Source organism: Melospiza melodia, unplaced genomic scaffold (assembly GCF_035770615.1).
Source record: "Melospiza melodia melodia isolate bMelMel2 unplaced genomic scaffold, bMelMel2.pri scaffold_35, whole genome shotgun sequence".
NCBI classification, from domain to species: Eukaryota; Metazoa; Chordata; class Aves; order Passeriformes; family Passerellidae; genus Melospiza; species Melospiza melodia.
In genome coordinates this window covers 6750969-6758878 of record NW_026948670.1, presented here as the reverse complement: position 1 = coordinate 6758878, position 7910 = coordinate 6750969, and positions in this window count along the sequence as shown.

The following is a 7910-nucleotide window of genomic DNA, read 5'->3' as shown; positions in this document are numbered from 1 at the left end:
ACAGAGGTCTGCACAGCAGCCAGCCATGAGCACACTGAGAGCCCCCGGGGCGGTCACCTATCTTTATACTCAAAATTACATATACAATATTTTTCTTTTTTCCCCAATACCTTTTACCCTTATTAACCAGTGCACTTTTAGTAATAACCAATCCCAAAGTGCCAACATCACCACACAAGATGGAGGCCTAGAAGAAGAAGAAGAAGAACAGGACACGCTCCAATTCCTCCATCTTACTTCTTTAGACCCCCCTGTACAGAAATCCTAAACCCTGTGTCTTACATTCTAATTAACTTATCCCTTCACCATTCACCCCAGTGAAATCCTCCTATCCTCATACAGGTGTCGTCTCCTGTGTAGGATCAAAGTCCAGCCACCAGACATTTCTGGCAACATTCCAGGACTCCTGAGCCCCCCAAGGGTGGTCTGGTCTCGGTCACTGTGCACCTCAGTCCTGAGGTGCTGAGATCCCACAGGAGACCAATGGAACATTTGGGAGCCTTGTGAAATGAAGGGGCCATTGTGACACTGCAGAGCACCATGGGTCCAAGGCACCATTGTGACACTGTGGGGCCTCATGGAACCAAGGACATTATTGTGGCTCTGTTGGGCCACATGGTCCCAAGGGGCTAGTGAGAAACAGTGGTGCGGTAGTTAGCTCAGCTGTAACTCAGAGTCAGCCAGATCTTACCCCAAAATAATTAGGCATGAGTTTCAAGCCCTGGGAAATCATCTGTTTAACTTAGGGTGAGCTTGAGAGTTCCCCCATAAGCCTTTAGTATTGCTGCGCTAACTTGTCCAAGTTCTCCTCCCATACTGGTTACTTGTTTCCCCTACATGGTTATTGTTCTAGAATGTTCTGCCCTCAAGTGTCTATGTTGTTTCTTCCCCCTTATCTCAGGTCTTTGGATCCTGCCCCTCATACTGTTCTCGACTTCTCCATGTTTATTGTTTTTCACCCTGGTATTAAAGTTCCTTTTAAACAACTCCATCAATTCCTTTTCATTTTCGTAACCCTTGCCCTGAAGTCAGGGAACCAGAGAGGTTTGTCACAGCCACCTTCATTTTTTTTCATTTTTCCCACCCTCGCCCTGAAGTCAGGGAACCAGAGAGGTTTGTCACAGCCACCCTCACTGAGACATTTGACACCCGAAGAGGGACCATGACATTCAGGGCTCCCTGTTTCAGTCATGTCAGCTGGGGTTAGCTGATGGATAGGCCAGTGCTCCCTGGGATTTTGGATTGTGCCGGCCCTGGCGGATTCATCATTGCTTCAAGGGACCTTTCCCAGGATCAGCAGGGACAACGACGATTTCACCTGCATAGGATTGCAGGTGGGTTTGGGGAAATGCAAGATATTTATTGCCCATTCTGCCACTGTTTTTACAATATGCACCCATGTTCCATAATTGATTTGGGGTGTTACAGCGGCTCTTCCCCATAAGGCAGAGAAAGAGAAAAATCAGCAGCCGGATGTCCAAAGTAGAAAGGAGCATATATGGATGCTTTAATTCTCACTGATCATGACATAATATTTTCAAAGAACAAATTAAAATCAATTATGAGGTGGATCATTAAAAATTTTCCAGATGCCTCTGCTGATGAAATCCATACCACTGAATTTTGGGTCTCAATGGGAGTTAAACTGTACAATTTTCGATCAAAAGGGACCCCACTGTATCCCACATGCTCCCCACTTTCCACACCACCCTTGACCAGCAAGCAGCATGTTGAAAACTCAATCCGCTGGTCACTCCAACTCAGGACCTCCCCTCAAACCTGCCTTTCTCAGACCTTCCACGATGGTCGAAGATGGCCACGGCTGCATGGTCTTGGAGAATCATGCCCTGGAGACTCAAGATGGAAGGAGCCTGAATGTAGCTTGGGAGCCCAACCATCCTTCCTCCATCTTGGCTCCTCCACTTCCTGATACCACAACCTTTTCTCCTGCCATGAATGAACCTCCAGACTCCACCCCCACAACTACGGGTCACAACCCCACTGTTAATCATTCCACCTTCACTCTGGGCCATGCCTCCAAAACTCCACCCCGCAGGTCCGCCATCCTAAATCAAGGTACTTCCTCCCCAACACCTGACAAAATGGCAGTGCCCTTTGCCTCACCCTCCGGCAAAAATGTAACCCCCATGGTCAAAGATACTAAGCACAACGGTCACAATATTTCTAATCTGAATGTTTCTGCTCCAATTTTTTTTTTCTCCCCAGAAGACAGTTTGGATTCCCTAGAGCCACCTCACCACTCACCCCCAGAAGATCCCTGGGAAAGGATCTGGAAAGAAGCAGTTAAGGAAGGAGACAGGCAAATATTCTCAAAACTTGTCATTGCCCTGGTATGTTATGAAAGAAGGGGGAAGAATCCCAGGTAACAGCCATTGGTTTATGGGGATATCAAGGATCTGTGTAGGGCAGCTAAAGAACATAGGAAGGACTTACCTTGTTTTAATGGTCTAATGAGGGCCATGTTTACAGCACGTCTTAACCCCCTATGATTTAAAATATATTATGACCATGTTGTTGTCACCTACAGAATACACCCTGTGGGGTGGGGGATGGAAGTGTTTACTAAATCAATTAATAGCATACTATGCTAATAATGAAGCAAGGACAGAATTGACAATCAACCATCTAGCTGGAGTAGGACAACACAGCCAACTAGATGATCAAGCAGCAAGTATGTCCAGAGAAGTCTTGGATGATAGCAAAGAGATGGCTTTGAAAGCTTTAATCCAGTTATCAGATGTTAGCACCCCCAATTTGGACTACCTTGGGTGGCTGCAGCTAAAGCTTTAGGACAATTCAACCATCTTGGGTGCCTGTTAAGTAAGCAAACCAATGCTACCTCCCTCGCATTGAGTGGCCTGCTCTCAGACATAGAGACCATCAGACATGCCACCTTGCAAAACAGCAATAGAGTTTTTACTCTGAGTATATGGGCATGGCTGTGTAGACTCTGAGAGCATGTGTTGCATGAACCTCTCCAGCCACAGTGAGTCAATCCACAAGAGCATTCAGGTACTGAAGGAAGGGTTCAAGAAGCTTCAAGTCAAAAACAAAGACTGGGTTGAAAAACTCTTCCAGTCCAAGGGACTAAAGGGTGTGATGATGTCTAGCTAAAACAGGACTATTCATTCTCTTAGTGGTTATTGTTGTATTGTTAATTGTCCCATGTTTGTTTGGATGCTTTTAGAAAATCTTAGAAAATTCTTTCAGCTCCATCTTTCTTGTAAAATAGAAAGGGGGAAGATACCCAACACAGGCTCCTCATGGACTCCTTGGAGGAGAGAATTGGCAACCAGGATGGCACAAAAACCTCTCAGAGACTCAATGTGGAAGGAAAATCCTTATAAGTACCTAAAACTATTCTTAAATCCATGAAGTACCTTAAAAACCTTGAGTATCTCAAGGCATTAATGGGCACCACTGAGTGTCACTACAAAGCTCTCAAGGGACTCCTTAAAGCAGAGAATTGGGGCTGTGATTGTACAAACCTCACACAGAGTCTGTATCAAAACGGAAACACCAAGAACCTTAAAATAACTGAAGTACCTTGAGTAGTAATGAGCTCCACTGAGTGTTGTTACTGACAAAGCCTCTCCAGGGACTAATTACAGCAGAGAGCTGGAAGCCATGATTGCACAAACCTCTCAGAGACTCCAAGGCAAAAGCAGAGCACAAAGTCCTTTGAAAAACCTGTAGTCCCTGCAGGGAGCATTAAGGAGTCCCCAGTGCCATTCCTGAGTAAGGATCCCCAAGGATTCCTTCCAGCAATCCTTGAGGTCACTGGGATGTGGGCTAGGGGGGATGCTGAGGGCAGGACAAGGGGCTGACAGTGCCCAGCCTGGCTGGGGCTGTGACAGGAGGCCCCAGGGCCTCAGGATAAGGTGTCTCATCCCAGCCCTTTGTGGCACAGACCCTGCTGTGCCCCAGGGAACCAAGACTTGTCTTCTCTTTGTCCTCACCTGTCATCACTGGCTCCAGTTCTCTGCTCTGCCTGGGGCCTGGGTACACTTTCTCAGTGGTGTCCCTCAGCGGGACCCATTAAAAGTCCAAGAAACTTGGAGTGTGATTCTGCCTTGGAGTTCTGGAGAGGTTTCTTCAGCTCCCTCCCAGGGACTGATGTTCAGGGCCTCAGCACAAAGCCCCAGAGGCTCATTAAAGCCCTGGTACTGTGTCTGTGCTGCTGAGCTGGGCTGGGCTCCTGGCACAAAGGCAGCTCCTGGTAACCAAGCAGAGCTTCAAAAGCACATTTCTCTTGATGAGCAGCTCTTCTGCCAGCCCAGCAGGGCTGGGGCACTGCCTGCAGCAACCCTGGGCACAGCACAGAGGCACAGAGATCTTCGATCAGTCAGGGCTGGGAAGGTGCTGAGAAGTGCCTGGGGCAGAATCACTGCCAGCCCTTGGCACAGGAATCTCTGGCTGCAGGACAATGCAGCTGCAGCTCCTGCAGTGATCTCCTAAAACTATAACATCCCAATGCCTACAGACCCTGTGAGTACATTCTCTGATTGTCTCTTGTGCAGAGCAGCCAGGGGTGCCCAGGGCTGTCCTGCAGAGCAGGGTCCTGCAGCCCAGGGCACTGTGCTGGGGCAGGGACTCTGCTGCCTGCCAGGGACAGCATTTAGCCAGCCCTGGCAGATGCTCCCAGCGCTGGAGAGAAGCTGTGGGGGGAAGGAGCCACCTTGAGCAGGGCAGGGGCTGCTGCTGAGAGGGGCTGGGTGGGGTAGGGCTCCTCCTAGCTCTAGACCAGTCTGGGCACAGCTCCAGAGGGCACTTCCCAAGGAAGGTAAGCCTGGGATTCCTGTAAAGATCAGGAGCTTTCCTGAGAGTGTTTTCAATTTCCTGCTTGGAGAAGGATGGGAACGTTGGGGTGATGAAAAAAAGATTTTTTCATTTTATACATTTTTCATATATATGTAGCACTATAAATTACTATTACATAGTTATAAATCTATAATCCTTATTTCAGTCTGGTAAACTCTTAATGAACTCTATTACTATTATATACTTATATAACTATAATCCTGTATTAACTCTATTATTTTCCCTAAGCTTTTTCTTTGATTTTAGAAAAATAAGCTGATATCTAAATGCATTCCGGAAATACATATAGTATACAATACATATAGTATCCTGTATAGTCTTATTATCAGGAAGAGGACCTAGAAGAGCATTTTGTTTTTTGACCAGAATGTGAGCAGTCATAACAAAAACTTGAAAGCAAAGAAGCCCTCGGACTTACTCCAATGGATTGAGCCAGGAGTGTGTAACTGGGGTAAGTGAATCTCCTATTGGATGTTCCTGTTAAATTTTCTTAATTAATCAACTTTAATAAATTGTGTAAATCAATCCCCAGGTGTGCCCCATCCCCACTTGGACACCTGGAAGCTTCCAATAAGTGTCTGGGTTTTACTGTTTTAACACTGTTGCAAGGGTTGTTTTTTTTTTTTTTTTTTTTTTTTTCTCTTTTGATTATAGACAACAGGGGAATGAGAGAAGAAGAACAGGAATTGTAATCCCAGAATCCCAGGACATGCTGAGTTGAAAGGGACACACAGGATCATACAACTAATGTTTGAACATTTACAGGGACTGCAGAACTGTAAATTAAGCAGGTCAGTCTCTCTGCTGGGAGCCTCCCAAAGGGCCCTCAGCCACTCCTCAGCCCTGGACAGCAGCAGCATCACCTTTGCAGGGCCCAGCAGGGCTCTCCTGAGCTGCCCTTGCCCAGCTGCACACAGAGCCTGCCCCAGCCAGGGCCCTGCACACAGGCAGGTTTCTGTAGGGCCCCAGCCAGGGGACACAGGCTGGGATGGGCTCTGTGAGCACTGGCAGGGACAAGGCTCCTCTCAGGAGGGCATGTCCAGGCCCAGGGAGATGCTCAGGGAAGGAGAGGGGGCTGAAGAGAGCAGTGCTGGGGGCAGGATGAGGGCACGGTTGGTGTGTGGGAGGTGCCAGGCACAGCTGGGCACAGGAACACTGTCCTGAGTGCCCGGCTGTCTCTGTCCTGCCCTCTCAGGCACAGCACCACAACACCTTCTCTTGGTTCTGCACTGCCCTGATATTGTCACTGTTATCTGCTGCTCTCAGGGAGGCTCTGGCACTTGTAGCAGCTGAGTCAGGCACTGCCCTTGGCATTCCTGCCAGGCAGGGCTATCCATGGAAATGGGGTGTCCAAGCTTCCTTGGCACCTGTGGGGCTGTGGGCAAAGCAGTCTATGGGAAAGGGGAATGAGCTGAGCCCCCTCCCTGAGATCCCATCATGCTCCAAGCTCTGAGCTGCCCTACTGGGTGCAAATCTGTGCCAAGGTCTCTGGGAGTACCCTGAATGTCCCACGGGGAAGGGCAGAGCTGCCACAGCTGAGGAAATGCTGCTGAGTTTGCCAAGGGAGCCGTGGATGTCCTTGGCAGAAGGGGGTGCTGAGACCTTGCCCAGAGACCTTTAGAGAGGGTGAGACATTCAGGGATCCCTTTGCTCTGGGCAGGGTCTGGTTTATCCCAGGGTAACCTGGATGTGTTACTGGGCTCGTATTGCAGCCAAAGGTGCAAAGCCAGAGCAGCTGGTAACCAGCCCATCCAGCCCCTCACCTTCCCTCAGCCACAGGGAATCCTTTCCCTCTCCCATCTCTCAGTGGCAAACTCTGAGTGCAGTAGAAATGCTGGGGATTTCTGACCTCAGAGAGCCAGGAATGATGTGTGAGTAGGAAAACAATTCCTAAAATCAACTCCTGCCATCCATGTCTTATAGAACTAGGACTGCAGATGCTACCAAGCCTTTCTGCATTCAGAGTGATTCCCTTGACAAATCCTGAATACCCAGCCTTGACCGCCGGCCCCATGGCCACAAACCCAGAGCAGCAGGGCAGGGATGGCTACAAGAGAGCCCCCACACACAGGTGTTGCTCCTCCTGCCACACTCAGCCAGCACAACTGGAACTCAGGCAGGGACCTGGGTGAGGTTTTCCCAGAGCAGCAACAAGGGTGGGTGAGTCCCAGCAGGACAATCTGCAGGAAATGGCTCAGGTTTGGCCCATAGCAGCCGCTCCTGACTTGTCGTTGTCCTTTCTCCATGAATAGATCCCTATGTGCAGCACCAGCAAATGTCAAACAGCAGCTCCATCAGCCACTTCCTCCTGCTGGCACTGGCAGACACACAGCAGCTGCAGCTCCTGCACTTCCGCCTCTTGCTCAGCATCTCCCTGGCTGCCCTCCTGGGCAACGGCCTCATCATCAGCGCCGTAGCCTGCGGCCACCACCTGCACACGCCCATGTTCTTCTTCCTGCTCAACCTGGCCCTCAGCGACCTGGGCATGATCTGCACCACTGTCCCCAAAGCCATGCACAATTCCCTCTGGGACACCAGGAACATCTCCTACAAAGGATGTGCTGCTCAGGTCTTACTGACTGTATTTTTCATTGCAGCAGAGTTTTCCTTTCTCACCATCATGTGCTACGATCGCTACGTGTCCATCTGCAAACCCCTGTACTACGGGACCCTCCTGGGCAGCAGAGCTTGTGCCCACATGGCAGCGGCTGCCTGGACCACTGCCTTGCTCTATTCACTGCTGCACACAGCCAATACATTTTCCCTGCCTCTGTGCCATGGCAATGCCCTGGGCCAGTTCTTCTGTGAAATCCCCCAGATCCTCAAACTCTCCTGCTCCAAGTCTTATCTCAGGGAATTTGGGCTCCTTGTAGTTTCCATTTCTTTATCATTTGTTTTTTTTTGTGTTCATTGTTTTCTCCTATGTGCAGATCTTCATGGCTGTGCTGAGGATCCCCTCTGAGCAGGGACGGCACAAAGCCTTTTCCACCTGCCTCCCTCACCTGGCTGTGCTCTCCCTATTCCTCAGCGCTGCAACATTTGCTCACCTGAAGCCCTCCTCCATCTCT